At 38.9% G+C, this 16,168-nt stretch overlaps 2 long non-coding RNA genes across 2 annotated transcripts; one reads left to right on the top strand and one right to left on the bottom strand.

The window, feature by feature from the left end:
- Positions 1 to 5,116: 5,116 nt before the first annotated feature.
- Positions 5,117 to 9,294, bottom strand: LOC143100024 (uncharacterized). The gene is made up of 4 exons (XR_012981797.1): positions 9,072 to 9,294; positions 5,714 to 6,623; positions 5,364 to 5,460; positions 5,117 to 5,261 (listed from the first exon to the last, which is right to left on the bottom strand). It is a non-coding gene; the product is annotated as an uncharacterized LOC143100024 (long non-coding RNA).
- Positions 9,295 to 10,984: 1,690 nt separating this feature from the next.
- Positions 10,985 to 11,679, top strand: LOC143100028 (uncharacterized). The gene is made up of 3 exons (XR_012981802.1): positions 10,985 to 11,054; positions 11,458 to 11,588; positions 11,646 to 11,679. It is a non-coding gene; the product is annotated as an uncharacterized LOC143100028 (long non-coding RNA).
- Positions 11,680 to 16,168: the final 4,489 nt, after the last annotated feature.

The following is a 16,168-nucleotide window of genomic DNA, read 5'->3' as shown; positions in this document are numbered from 1 at the left end:
GCTACCTGGTGCCCGCGGGCACTGTGTTGGAGACCACTGTGTTATAGCCTACGAAACATTTAGCGCAGCTGTGAAAATCTGTAGTGAAAATCTCAATATGGTCCGGGTCCGGATAGGATCACGTCAGGGTCCGGGTCCGGACCCAGACCGCGGCCCGCCAATTGAAGACCCCTGATGTACACCATGTAGGAATGACAATTAACACACCTTCCTAAATTTAAAAACCTTAATCCTTAAAGTGTAACTTTATTAGTATTTGACAACTTTCTTTCCATTTAAGGTCAAGTGTGATGGCTGTGCTGCCTACAGGCATGCACGCTGTGCAACAAAAGTGTGTCCTATTTGCGCCTATTGTAAAGGTGAGTACATATTCTGTTCAACAATTTATCACTCTAATTTTACTTAGTATAAAACTTTTTTAACATTAACAGATGATTGATAACTGCATGTGAACTGATTGTGAACTTAGTTGTACTGAACTTGAATTCATGATTCTAAAATGCTACAGAGCACTTACATTCATCTTTATACTTCAGAGATCAGAAAAAATTTAGCAGACAAGGGACAGATTTTTGGGAGTATATGGGGAGAAGACATGGAAGAAGAAGGAAGGAAAGGAAGGAGGAAGGAAGATATGTTAGGAGATGAAGGGGGAGAAGATCAGGGAAAGGGAAACCTTGAGGGCAGTGACAGCAAGGACGAAGACCAGGGCAGGGTCCAGGAAATGGAGGAAGAAGAACAGGGACAGGTCCAGGAAAAGGAGGAAGAAGAACAGGGACAGGTCCAGGAAAAGGAGGAAGAAGAACAGGGACAGGTCCAGGAAAAGGAGGAAGAAGAACAGGGACTGGCCCAGGAAAAGGAGGACGGCCAGAGACTGGCCCAGGAAAAGGAGGAGCAAGGCAGTATTGCAGTCCCTGGTCGCCTAGCGGTCACGGGGGCCAAAAAAAAAATGTACAAAATGACTCCGGCGGAAATACAGCGAAGAATTAAAGGTGAAAACATGTCGGCCAATGTCTTCAGGAGTCTTATTGGGGTAGGTTTTCATGAAATGTCTGTAGTGCCAATTTATATTCCTAATCACATTGAGGATAAGTAAGTATAAGTATATATACTCTTGTGATCCTGTGAGGGAAATTTGGTCTCTGCATTTATCCCAATCTGTGAATTAGTGAAACACTCTCCGCACACCGTGAACCACACACTAATCCCGGTGCAGTGAGCTGCCTGCAACAACAGTGGCTCGTGGAACAGTGAGGGGTTAGGTGCCTTGCAGGTGCCCCCAAGGGCACTTCAGCCGTGCCTACTGATCGGGGTTCGAACAGGCAACCCTCCGGTTCCAAGTCCGAAGCGCTAACCAGTAGGCCACGGCTGCCTCAACCCACTATACAGTTGCCAGTGAAATTATTCAACCCCCTCTTGATATTGTTTAACTAATTTTTTTTTTTCAAGAAACAGTGTACCTGACCCAATTTAGACCGCACTATATAAAACAAGATGTGGTTTAACTAAATTCAACCCAAAATGGCTCCAACAAGCTTCTTCAAATTACCACTGTGCTGCCAAATCCTACAAAGATAGGGACTCTTTTTTTACTTTTAAGCTATAGATTCAAAAAGAAATAGAGTCCTTACAATTTTCAATTTCATTCTCTTTCTAGGGAAGAAGGGCAAACCTGCCTCCAGTGGTACTGCAGCAGCCACCAAAAAAGAAAACAAAAACGACAATTTTCAGCTGTCTTACAGAGGGAGAGGCCATGGACTTGGCGGATGGGTTTGCAGGGAGCCTGGTCCACAATGTCAATTCAGCTGACATCTGTCAGGGTGTCACTGAAGACATGGCAGACAAAACAAAGTAAGTATTATGATCCAATCACAGTATTATAGTTCGTCAAGTCTGAAGTATCACCTCAATGCACCTGTCTGTACTGTATATCATCACATTGCACTTTTCTGCTTATTTGCACCTCTGGTTAGACGCAAACTGCATTTTGTTGTCTTTGTACTTGTACTCTTCACAATCAATGGCAATGAAGTTGAATCTAACCTAAACTAATCTTTGACAGTGAATGGAAACTTCAGTCATTTGCATTTATCATGCTAAAAATCTGATTCTAGGCACTACACTGATGCCAAACCTGATTTACATTTACAAGGCGGGATGTGATAAAAGCATGGATAATTGTTTTTTGTGATTGTTGTGATATTAAAAAAAAAGGTTTGAGCTTAGCTAAAGTTCTTAGATGATAAAAGCGGCCCTTCACCACACTGCTCACTAGTTTACTAAAATTTAAAGAACTATCAACTAGGACACCAATATTTTTAACTACAGTTTGCAGATATGCAGAAAGGAGGCCTAGTGTGCTGATTGAGCTGTTAATGATGCTGGGGTAGCCAAATTAATATCACTTCAGTTCAGTCATTGAGTTGTAGAAAAGTGTATAATGTTAGTTTGGCTTTTCATTGATTCACTCGTCTGCCAAAATTGTTTTTAAAATATGTCTAAATATGTAAAATATGTAATAGCCAAAAATGGATGCATGTGATTTAGTTTATTTTTTAATCGATTCACAGCCCTAGTTTTAAACCATATGCCATACCATAGGTCTTATAATAATTTGTTGTTTTGCTGTGATTGATGTTTTTTTTTCACAGACAGACTCTGATGAAGATGATCCAAAACGCCAAAATGTACGATTGCGACTCTGCTTTTAGTTTAGAGATCCATTCGTTCGGACCAGCTGCACTGGTCCATGTTCTTTCCGTGCTATGCGCGAAATTGGATCAATTGAATGTTTAGTCCCAAAATGTAAAAAAAAAAAAATACTAAACAGAATGATGTCGTTGTTGTTCATGATGCAGACTTTTTAGTTTCTAAATAAAAACATATTCTTCATTCTGAGTTTCTTTTTTTTAAATAATTTCATACATTTACATGTATGGGCAAATTGAACACACAATAACACTGTCTAATCAGTTCAAGTAGTTCATTGTCGTGCTACTCCAACGGAATTACCGGTATAAGTAATAATAATGGGGTGTGATGAAATAGTGTGTGTAGGGAGGGGGTATGGTATAATGGTTAGGCTAGCCTACAGAAAATCTAATTAACCAAATTGTGTGATATAATGAGTTTTTAAATGTATGCCTACAATGGTTTATTAAGGAAACATATAGTGATTTATATGGTCAGTCATAATGTTCAATTTAATGAATAGTAAGGGAATTTGCACCATAGCCAATGCAGACAAAATTCCATATCTGCTGTGAGTCATGTCAGCTGGCGCAGGCGCAATCTATTATTTAATAATGTGCGTTCTACATGCAGTCACTTTTTTCCATAGACTGAAAGGAAAAAAGCCCCCCCCCCCCCCCCCCCGTATTCTCCATAAAGATTAGTCAATTATGTACCTACTTCCTTCTGACATTCTCTAAATGACTTACGCCTACTGGTTGTGTGGGGTGTAATGGTGTGTGTGTTGGGGGGTGTAAAGATGACACAGAACACGCACGATAATTTGTGTTCTAGACACATGCTTTATTAGTACTCTCATTCATGTTATACTGAATCAAACAATTTTTAATCTCATACAGAATCAGAACCAACTTCACCGTCATAACAGAGTTCATAGCTTAACCAACTCTTGTTTTATTATACACCCCTGAGGTCAGATCAGGCCCGGATCTGGGCAACATCCGCTACAAGTAACAGCGGAGACAGTCTTTCATCACATATCATCATCAATATGCACACATGATTATACTGTAAGAGCATTAGACAGTATCTTTTGCCTGTTGCACTACAAGGGTTTGGTTTAGAATTGCCCTGACCCCCATTACTGCTTAGAGAATCTGAGGCGTTTATGTTTAAATGTTGAGCTTCTCAATCGCTTTTTGAGAGGGTAATCAGGGGTTTCCACTGTCTTCGCTGGTGTTTCAGCTTTGCAAGACAAAGTGCCTGAACCCATAGTACCTTTTCGACTTGGAAATAATGGTCTGATTTTAAGGGTTCTGTCAACAACATTAATGGGATATGGGACATTGATGTGACCTTGTCTCTCTGCCTGTACAACATGGCTATGTAGTCTGTCTATCATATCTTCAATGCGATTGGGAATGTTTGTCCAACAGCTAACAATCCGCGTGACATTCATTAATTTTTCAACACTTGTCAACTCAGTAGTACTGCTCCCCATGGTTGGCACAGAAACTCCTGCACTGTCTGAATTGCTTTGCACCAATTTATCTGTGTTTAGATTATCCATAGTACTAGTGCTACATATGGTTGGCCCAGGGACATCTGCACTGTCTGAATGACTTTGCACTGATTTCTCTGTGATTAGATTGCCAATTGTAGTGCTTCCAGTGGTTGGCAATGGGACATACAGAGTGTCAGAATTACTTTGATCAAATCCTCTGTTTTTTTCTGGTGAAGTACAATGAATGAATGTGCATTTATTCTTTATACGTCCAGCAAATTGCAAATTTTGGATGATTGTAAAGTAATCCTCAGCTTTTCCCAGAAGCACTTGAATGAGGTCATCGATGCGCCTGTTTCTGGAGCCGCCGAGAAACTGGTACTTCAGCCTGTGGAAAAATCTGAAGAACAATATTCATAAAACAATAATTATACTGATTGCTATCAATGCTAGACACCTGTTAAATACACAGTAGGATATGTATGGCTAATAACTTAGTATGTATAGCATGTAAGGTTGGGCAAAAATGACATTTTTACCGTTCAATCACATTATTCGTTTCCGAATCCAAGTGGTTGAAGCAACGTCCATAATTTGACCACATGTGCCCAATATCCTCCCAGTGCCTTTTGAAGTAATGGCACACAGCTGGGTACTGTTTAAATTCATGACAGAACTTCTCTGATGTTGCTTTGTATTCAGCAACCTCCAAAAAATATGAAAAACACAAGTTTACATGGTACATGAATCACATCATTTTCAAATACATTAGTGGATGTAGTATGCTGTAACATGATGAAGATATGTCAAAATACTACAAATAAGCTATGTACAGTACACCTAAAACATGCCTAGAATTTCAACTCACAACATATCGCTATAGCCTACTTCACCATAGTAATGCCTATATATTATCAAGTCCACGCATGCACAGACCTACTTACAATACACTTACAGTTTTACAAGCCTTGAGTTTGCAAAAAAAAGATATTATGCAATCTCTGATCTTAACATTGGAGGGTCCATGCACACTAGAGTCCGTTTTGGATAGCCATCTTTCAACTGCCTGTTGATTAAGGGAAACAATTAAACAATGGAGGACACTGACTAAATCTGAGAGTGTAAAGAAAAGCTATTGCAATATGCAGTGGACTTAAAAATGATCTACCTGCAAGACGTGATACCAGCACAAAAGGATGGCAGACTCTGGGAAAGTACTTGATAATGCATTGATTTCAGCATAGTCCTTGTCAACCATGAATGCCCTAAAAGGAAGGTTATGGCAAAATGGGTGTGACCAAAACTCAGTGCATGGTGGGGGTGTAGGTTCCAATACAGTATAAATTTAAAAAAAAATGAACTTGGACACCATACACAGCCAATGTAAAGATGTGCCCAACAGGCTTACGTTTTTAGATTAGTAAAGATACTAGAGAGGCATGAGCCAGGTCATTGACACGAGAACCGTCACACAATTGCAACATGCACACATAAAACAAAACACTGATTTCGGTTTACCTTGGAGGGCACAAGAACTGCTTCCTCAGTTGTGCAAGAGCTTTCTCCAGAGTGTTTTGGCATTCGTTGCTAACAATGGCATATGCCACCGGAACTCCTCGTCCATGATCATCCCTTACAAGGAGTGTGAGCAGAGGAAAGTCATACTGATTGACACAGTGAGTGGTGTCCACAAACACAAGCTGCTTTCCATATTTATCTAAGTTTGACTTCATCATCGGTGTCTGAAGAAGAATAATCAGCTCCTGATATGACGTGTATGGCTGGTAAAATAACACATGCTCTTGCATTGCCCCAGTCAATAAACATTCAACACTCTGGTTGTCATTAGAATTGAAGTGTTTCCTTCTCGTGACAGTTGTTCTCACATTGTCAATATCACGTGGAGTGACAAAGTACATTCTATCATGAACGTTACTGTGTCCTTGATTTCTGGCCCACTTGTGACACTCGGTTAATATTATGTCTGGTTTTGTTCCAAGGGAAAGGAGCTCTTCTATTTTAATTTTCAGCTCAGGGGCCATACAGTTTGAGTGTACATCCCCAGGATCGCTGGTGCTATGGTTAGTATGGTGGTCATATACACGCTGTACAATTACTGTGTAACCTTCCCAATCAGTGCTGACTTTGAATGAGACATAAGCCTTGCAGCCTACAGATCGGTAACTTTTCGGCTTTGGATGTCCAAACCGAAGACAATTAAATTTGAAATAATTTTTTTCCTGGTCTTTCTTTGAGGTGCAATTGAATGTGCTGTATTGTCCATCCAGGTTTTTCAGTTTGCCCATTACAATGGTATGAATATCTTTCTGTTGACGTGGTATGACACAAACATCTAGTTTAGCTTTCCTGGATCCACCTTTTCCTTTCTCTTCATTGATAACTGCTTTTTTAATAATATCCTCCATCTCTGAAAGAAAATAACACATGCTTTTAACCTCCACAGACTTTACTCACAATACTTTCCATTACACAGTTAATAAATAACCCAGCAGCTAAAACTAACCTAACTGGGCATTTGAAATTAACCAAACTTAAGCCAAGTGCCCTGATAGGTTAGCTTTAGGTGCTGGAAAAATGTAGTTTTTGCTATATAGACAGCACTTGTGACCTTGAACAACAGGGCTATAGATCGCATAATGCCAGAGTTATGATTTAATGGCAGCAATTACTCTGGGACTGTAATGCTGTGATTGTCCTGGGCTACCACTTAAATGTACACTATTCAGGTTTAGGTATCTTTACAGACTGTATAGTTCCCTCTAGAGTCACAATGCATTTATATGTTACTCTGCTACTGTAAATAGCAAAGTTCTTCCGACATATATCCCTCCCTACACAATGCAAATGCTTTTGTTGTGGAGGTGAAGGATTAACTACAGGCAAAAACTATCTCCAAAGAGCTTTATATACTGACAAGGTATGTTTTACGATTCTTGCTAGATTTGGCGGGGCACTGGTTTTGGAAGTTGCACAGCTGGTTTCTCGGTAGGGACCCACTAGGCCTATGCTGTACAGCTATGCTAGGTGAACAATTCGCCTATGACAAGTTTGTTTACCATCAAATTGCCTTCATGAAGGTAAAAATATGGCATAACGGTGCATAATCTTGCACGAAGGTCAAGAATAAAAATGACCTTGACTTTACAAACGCTCTATGACAGTCCAGGATAAATGTAATGCTGGTGGTCCTGGATCAACACTTAATGACAGCAAAGATTAACTGTGGGTGTGATTGTCCAGGACTAACAATAAACAACAGTCCAGGATGAATGTCACTCTGTGATGGTCCTGGATCAACACTTAATGACAGCATAGAATAACTGTGGCTGTGATTGTCCAGGACTAACAATAAACAACAGTCCAGGATGAATGTCACTCTGTGATGGTCCTGGATCAACACTTAATGACAGCATAGAATAACTGTGGCTGTAATTGTCCAGGACTAACAATAAACAACAGTCCAGGATTAATGTCACTCTGAGATGGCCCTGGATCAACACGTAATGACAGCATAGAATAACTGTGGCTGTGATTGTCCAGGACTAACAATAAACAACAGTCCAGGATCAATGTAATGCTGTGATGGTCCTGGATCAACACTTAATGACAGCATAGAATAACTGTGGCTGTAATTGTCCAGGACTAACAATAAACAATAGTCCAGGATGAATGTCACTCTGTGATGGTCCTGGATCAACACTTAATGACAGCATAGAATAACTGTGGCTGTGATTGTCCAGGACTAACAATAAACAACAGTCCAGGATGAATGTCACTCTGTGATGGTCCTGGATCAACACTTAATGACAGCATAGAATAACTGTGGCTGTAATTGTCCAGGACTAACAATAAACAACAGTCCAGGATTAATGTCACTCTGAGATGGCCCTGGATCAACACGTAATGACAGCATAGAATAACTGTGGCTGTGATTGTCCAGGACTAACAATAAACAACAGTCCAGGATCAATGTAATGCTGTGATGGTCCTGGATCAACACTTAATGACAGCATAGAATGACTGTGGCTGTGATTGTCCAGGACTAACAATAAACAACAGTCCAGGATCAATGTCACTCTGTGATGGTCCTGGGCTAACATTTTGCGATACCACAGGATAAATGTGATTCTGTGATGCCCCCTGGACTAACGCTTTATTTTTAATTGCTTATCTGTTTCAATTCAAATTCACTTTCATCACCTCCACTGCTATCAATGAAGGTGTGGCATTTCTGTCTGTCAGAAATAAATTGCCCCCCAACACCACCACTTTCATGTGAGGCAGGAGACTTGCAGCTAATTGTAGCATCGCATATGCATATATGCGTTGCTAATGCCATAACGTTTGATTAAAACACACATTGCTAAGGAGTTTTGTCTGTAATGTTATTTATGCAAACATGTCTACAGACTCACACTGGCTTAGCTTGAACATTTTAGTAGTAAGCTACCTTTAGGCTAGTTCATACCACCACAAGTCTGCTACTGCACTAGCTGGTCATGCTAGGTAGCCTGTTTTTCATAGGATCAAAGTGCTTACAGCCTAATGACAGACATTCCATCATGTTAAGAGATATAACTGGGCACTAATATTTTATTTCTTATCAATATCAGACTTGGTAACTCAATTTTTTCCAATTGTATAACAGCTAGCACACTACCTAGTTATGCTAGATATCATTATTAGATTGTTTTTAGACACATTAACTCTATAATGGTTTTGAAAACGTTCAAGAGGCAAATAATCGTTTTGACATCATATAACCTAATGTCAGACATTACACTTCCCCCCATTACAAATGCAACCCATGCCCCCCAAATTAGTGCTTAAAACTCTTGGAAATAGGCTATCTTACCTGTAAGGCACGATTGTAAAGAATCACACAGTGAAGAATCCACTTGTCTGCGATGGCTAAGTAGCTCTGAAATTTGAAATTGGCGGGAGCCTGTTTTTTTCACCTTCACGTCGCACTTTTAATGACATCACAATCCAAACTTGCCACTGATTGGTTGGTTGTAATGTTAATCCAGGGCAAATAACTTCGTTATTGATCCTGGACTGTTAGTTACTTGGTGATATCAGATCCTGCGGTTTGGTTCCCTCACACTGGCGGTCACAAAGTGAGACGGTGCATTTTAATGGCGCTAAGGTCACATCCTGAATAACGTTAACGGTTGGTGTTCTGTTGTGGTGGCGATAGAAGTGCGACTTTAGAGCAGTGTAGCCTGAAAACACTTGCTTACAGCTTGTACCAACACATTTAAAAATAATTCTGGGTTCATTGCGGTGCAATTTGCAATGCAAAACATATGCTTTCACAGACCTAACGTTTTCTCGACATATGTTACAAGAATACATCTTCAATTTTAAAATACACCGAGGTGAACCATGTATAAACACACGCGAACAGCGCGATTAGCAGCTAGCTAACCACAGGTTTCATTCAGCTCATAGACTAACATGCTAACATTACTGCTTTTACCTGCTGCTTCCAAAAATAGTCAAACAGGGTAAATGAAACAATTGCGTGTCTGTCGTCCTAAACACATCTAAATGTGTATTGCATGTTTCCAGGCTACAGAAAAAGTCTAATGCAGGCAAGTTAGCCGTAAAGCTATCGGGGTATATTAACAATGTTCACGCTAGCTGTCTGCAGTGCAAGTTACAACCCTGCACTGTGCAACCCTCTCAATAACCCAGTTCAACTAAAGCTTTGATTTACGAGACTTACCTAGGTAAGTGAACACAATTTCCTCTTCTGGCTGAGGCAAATTCCTAAAAATCCACACCGCTGATTAAGCTCCTCCGGTGAAGACCGACTCAACCATATCAGTTCGTTGGAGGTTAGGGAAGAGCTGTGCTGGTGCTGACTTGAGCTTGAAGGAAAGGCTCTGGTTAACCGGCGGGAGTCATACAGTACGCTGATTGGCCTATTTGAAATTAAGCGCGTTAATGTCAAAAAATGCACAATCTCCAAACAGTAGCCTTGGGGTGAAATGAAAAAAGAAGTTTTAATATGCTTTAATCATTATCATGAGTTTAGATGCGTTTAAATGTAGCAGAGCAATCAGATGTTTTTAAAATCATTGAAGTGTTTCTTTCTCATATAAACTGAAAGGGACAAATACCCTACTGCAGGCCTAACTACAGATTCATGTTTTAATTAATTTTAGTTAAAAATACATAAAACACATTATTTTATTTATTTATTAAATTAAAGTTAAATTTAAATTGAAAAAGTACACATCAGCAAGGACTTTATTTTATGCTAAATAATGCTGTTAATTTGACAGTAATTACTTTTTTTTTACTTAAGGGTATTTTCCCAATATTTTCTTTATTTTCAAAGAAAAATCCAGTGTTTTCTACATACTACAACCATAAAAATTAAAGTTATGTAATGTTTCTTCATTTATAGCCATTTACTGTATTTACTACGGTGATATACTATTTTACATTTTACGGCCATCGACTGTTGCGATTTGACAGTTTTTTGCCGTAATTTCTACTGACTTTTTTTACAGTGCAGCTATGGCCATGGAGTGGAGGAGGTATAATGAATAACACCATACCAAAATATTGCTTTTTTTCTTTTAATATTATTGATATGGAGGTCAATTACATTTTGTTTATACTGTAGTACTGATGAAAGACATTGTAAATGGTACAGATACATGCAACCTTCTTGAGAAAAAGAAAGTCTTTGATGTGGCCATGGCAAGACTGCGCTTGGAAGAGGAGAAAGCCATTTTGGAGGGAGAGATGGCCCAACACTCAGCCTCACTCAAAGCAGAGGCAGAAGCAGTGAGGAGGAAAATACATGACCATAGATGTAGAGGTGAATCCAAACCACTATCACAGACAATTGTTTATAATCAAATGCTTGGTCATTAGGAGGATGTATGTACACTGTTTAAGGCCAAAGTGCAGTATCTGCTAAAGTTTCTGGGGAAAAAAGCTTTTTCTTTGTCTTTTACACTCTATTGTAGTAAAGACTGTGACATGAAAACCCCTTTGTCTCCAGGAAATGTTGCCATATAGATAAATGTGTTTTAATAGATTGATCAGAGGATATGGCATGTTATATTGGTGCAAAGAAGGGAATTTGACAAAACAGATACTGCACTTTGGTTTTGTAGGGTATTACAAAGACTAATATCTCATTAGTAAAATAATTGCACCATGTTTTCAATGGCTGTGACTATGTGTGTAAATGTGTGCATTCAACTGAACTTTTACAGACTCCCCAGATGAAACATGTAGCCATCTCTGTCTGTTAAGGTCAAAGTTGGCCCAACTCCAAAAACATTTAGAGGTGGTCTGCCAGGCATACATGTCAAACGCAGCAGTAGTGGACCCCAATGATAATGAGGTGGTCTGCCAGGCATACATGTCAAACGCAGCAGTAGTGGACCCCAATGATAATGAGGAACAATGGATGACAAATGACACAGACGAAGATGAAAGCGGTGGAGACAGTGATGACAATAACGATGAAGAATGTTATTAATTAGGAGATCGTCTGAGCCCATAAGTATTAACATATTGATAGTCCGTCACAAGCAAAGACTATCAAGATGGGGCAGTGTTAACCATCTGAAATTGATTTGGTTGTTTGCGCGTGTTACATTGTTACAATTTTAACAATTTGTTACAATTACAATAAAAACAAAATACATCATTGAATAAAAGTTTTAAAAAAAACTTTGTGTGTCTTCAGTAACCAAGTGACTAGAATAAACCCATATTACTAGGTTTTGGGTTGACTTTTACCTTTGGTGAACTTCAAGGTACCTTCACTGCATGTGAAAAGCAGCCAAAGTGCTCTGTCAAGGGTGTTTTCAGAGACCGTCTGTGACTGGTGAGTTGATGCAAGAGTCAAATATTAAAATAATGACTCTGTGTGTTTTCAGTAACCATGTGGTGACTAGAATAAACCCATATTACTAGGTTTTGGGTTGACTTTTACCTTTGGTAGACCTAGAATTGCGGTTCCGAGGAACTGCAAGAGTGGGTTTGATCTGGGGCACGGAACTCGGCCTCATCCAAGGATTCCAACGGTACCTCATTTATGAAAATCGGGCACACGGATCAAAAGTTATCTGCATTAACGCAACATCCAATAAGCTAAAACGCATAAATATAGTGGTTGCTATGCTGGTTGCTAGGGCAATCATGCTGGTTGCTATGGTGGTCACTAGGTTAGAAGGCCAGGCCTCCTGAGAGGCCTGAAGGGTCAGTTCTGAGGTTGTTGGCTGCTGGAACCGAAAAATGGACTGCATTTTCTTAAAAGACAATGTGACTGAAGTGCGGGCAAAGTTTGCACAGAAATGTACGATTTTTCCCACCCTCATCGACCTTGTCATAAAACTTGTTTAAATGATCACACGACGCCTCCTTGCTGCTTTGTCGTCTACATCAGCCTTTCTCAAACTTCTTTGACCTGAGGCCCAGTCAAGGCATACTTTGGGGTCATAGGGCCCACCTACATGAACCCACCCCTCCTCCCACCCCCCCATCAAATTGTAACGATATCACAATTATTATTATTATTTTTATACTATATTGCCTACATGCACTTCAAAACAGTCAATGTTTAAAGTGCTAAGATTGTTCACAAAAGTTTGTGAAAGCATGCACATCAGAGTACTGCTTTACTAATGTAAAATATAATTAGGCCTACACTAGTTTCATTGTTTTTGCATTGTTGCATGATTGATATGCTATTTAATTACATTACATTTCATTTGAATGCCTGAATGTAAGAATTCAGGAAACACAATACCAGCTTTTAACATTGCTGTTGTTTACTAGTTTATGTAAATCACATAACACATGAACTGTTTACATACTACTGATAGCCCATTACTGTACACAATAATACTGTGCCCATTCATTAACATATATTAAACATCAGGCGTCTTGTTTACACATTTAGACCATATTTGCACTTCGAATTTCGCTTCCAAACTGTAGTAACTACATCTACGAAGTCTAAGGAAGATAACCATGTAGTATAAGGTTATAAGGATTCCATTTCACCCCCCTTTTACATATGCACAACTTATTATTTTTTCACAGTCACACAATTTGAAGTTCAACAGTGTATGTCAATGGCAGACATAGTATATGACTCGGTACAGAGTTAGTATGGCCTGGTACCTACAAAGGTGAACTTGGTATAAATATCTATATATATTCTGAAAGTACATGTTATAAGGATTCCATTTCACCCCCCTTTTACATATGCACAACTTATTGTTTTCACAGCCACACAATTTGAAGTTCAACAGTGTATGTCAATGGCAGACATATAGTATATGACTCGGTACACACTTAGTATGGCCTGGTACCTACAAAGGCGAATTTGGTATAAACATCTATATATATTCTGAAAGTACATGTTATAAGAATTCAATTTCATTCCCCTTTTAAAAATGCACAACTTTTTTTATCAGCCACACAGTTTAATTATATTGGTGTAGAAAAAATATAGCATTCTAAGGTTTAAATGTCTTAAATGTCTCATTTAATTATTTTCTAACTTTACTTTCCCTTTGGTAACACAATACAGTTTTAAATTAATATTTTTTAAACATATGTATTACTTTTTCATTGAAAAAGTAATGAATATGTTCTGACTTTTATTTTGAAGGATTCGCGAATGGCGGCCATATTGGAATTTTCTTTACTGTCGCTAGTTTCACACTACTACGTGAACAGCAGAACGCTAGTAAGCTGAAGCTGAATTAGAGATTCCACACTGGTTAAAATTAAATTAATAATCGCATTTAAGAGCTAGTTACGAGTTTTCCCATCAAGCTTACGTCTAAGTAAAATATTCTAAGTTACAACAAGGAATTTACTTTCTTTCATTCCTTTTCTCCGGTGAGTTTTACACGTGTTTCTCTTGTGTTATTAGCAGACAGCGTGTTTAATGAGTTTAAGCATGTAAAGTTATCCCTTTGTATTTTTGCTGATAACTCAGTTGTTCGATATATTGAGTGAAAATGTATTGATGAGATGTGTGTAAGCTAAAAACCAACATTAGTTTGAATGATTTGAAGTACCATGCTATGTGAAAGTGTAACGTGGTCCGTGTAACGCTTTGCAGTGCTATGTTCTATTTGCAGAATTCACATGAAAAAATATAAAAATAGGCTTAAAAATCCATTATCCATTCTTTAGGACGGCACAGTAAATGGGTTATTGTTGCATATTTTGCTTTTCAATTGAGCACAGTTACGGTTTTCTGTTCAGAAGTTAAAAATTGAAATGATGCGTCAATTTTCTAATTTTCCTTTTTTGAGCTTTTGGTTGGACTGAACCACGAGCACCGGGGGGAGAACACCATCTAGCTGGGTTGTGGCTAGATGGGATACAGCTAACAACGGAAGTCACGTAACAGATAGTGAAATCTCCAGTGAAATCTCCATAGAAATAAACAGTATCAGGACAGGAAGTAACCTAACCCTAACCCTTAGCTGTATCCCTTCTAGACACCACCATCTATAGCTGGGCCAGGCTAGATGGTGGTAGAGAGCGCCGCCTGAAGTGCGTGATTTTGACTCATTAGCCTACTTTAGAGATTAATAACTAAAACTTCGCCGATTTTTGGGAGATGGCACGTTAAACATAATTTTCAGCCTATGTTGAACATATCTACAGTATATTTGAATACCATGGCCATGCCATACCATAGCAAATAATTCCCCAAAGCAGAATGCTTTGCCATCAACGTCAGTCTAGGCTATACAGGCTAAAAATGGGTAATTTTTGCTTATTTAACACTTTACGCTAGACTATAGGTTTCATTAGGCTAAACGAAGACACAACAGTGAGTATGCTTAATTTATCAGTTTATCCATTTATTAATTTCAACAGCAAATAGCCTACATTGCTATAGGCTACTACGGCTCAAGTCCATTGGATCATGTAGGTCTCCAAAGCCTCCCAGAACATGACATTCTACACACATACTCGTGTCAGGATGCCTCTGAAGTTCTGCTCTCGAGCTGACATTATCGCTTGGCACCTTGATGCAAGCTGAACTGTGTTTGATAGCCCTTTATCTCTACATCCGCTGATAAAATGTGATCACCAACACCGCGCGCCAGGTCATCCCGTACGCCTGTGGTCACCCCCCTACGCTTGTGGTTCACCCCAACAAAAACGGTAAAAAATGCAAAAATCCAATATTAACTGAATTTTACTTTTGTTTCCAATCCAGTTTCTGTTTTTTTCTTTATCTTGCGTGACTAATGACACATTTAGAAAATAATAGCAATTATCTATTTGCTGACCAGTTAAAAAAATTGAAAATTGGATTATTGAACACATTTTTTATTTGGATCAGATGGATAAAGCAAATAGAACAAAGCACTGCAAAGCGTTACACGGACCGTAACGTGTACTGCGTGGTATGCTAGTTTCCTGTATGTAGTGAATGCAAATGTTCAAAAAATAAGAATAGCTACTACAGTTAATGAATGAGTTTTATTTCCAGATCTGGTAGAGAGTATAAAGAGAGTAATTGAATGTTGCCCTGCTATGCCTGCATCACCAACTACTCACCATTTCCTTTCATCAATCAGATAAGCACGAGATCTCGACCTACTTTAAAAAAAAACATACTACCCGGGTAGATGGACTTGAATTTATTATTTTGGGGTTAAACGGAGCTTTGTGGTCATTTTATTTTCTATTTCTGTTTGATAACTGATGTTTAAATAAATGCCGGCTATATGTTCTGAGTAAACCACCTTGTTTTTCATATTTCTCTCCTCTTTTGAAAAGTTCCTTAGAAAGGCAGCACTTCACTTTTATTACAATAAGTGCCCCTTACAAAGGCCATGTACAGAGGCAGTCCTTGTTCCCAACACTTCTTGTAGTTGGCGAACAGAAAATATCATGTCGGTTGTTCCCCTGGATGGGCGGAAGCCACACTGTGAT

The sequence above is a fragment of the Alosa pseudoharengus genome, unplaced genomic scaffold (genome assembly GCF_046254945.1).
Source record: "Alosa pseudoharengus isolate Yale_2024_CS ecotype anadromous, Long Island Sound unplaced genomic scaffold, YU_APseudo_1.1 YU_APseudo_1.1_scf_3, whole genome shotgun sequence".
In the NCBI taxonomy this organism is placed as follows: domain Eukaryota; kingdom Metazoa; phylum Chordata; class Actinopteri; order Clupeiformes; family Clupeidae; genus Alosa; species Alosa pseudoharengus.
The sequence above is the reverse complement of the archived record's forward strand: the minus strand, read 5'-3'. Positions and strand labels throughout refer to the sequence as shown.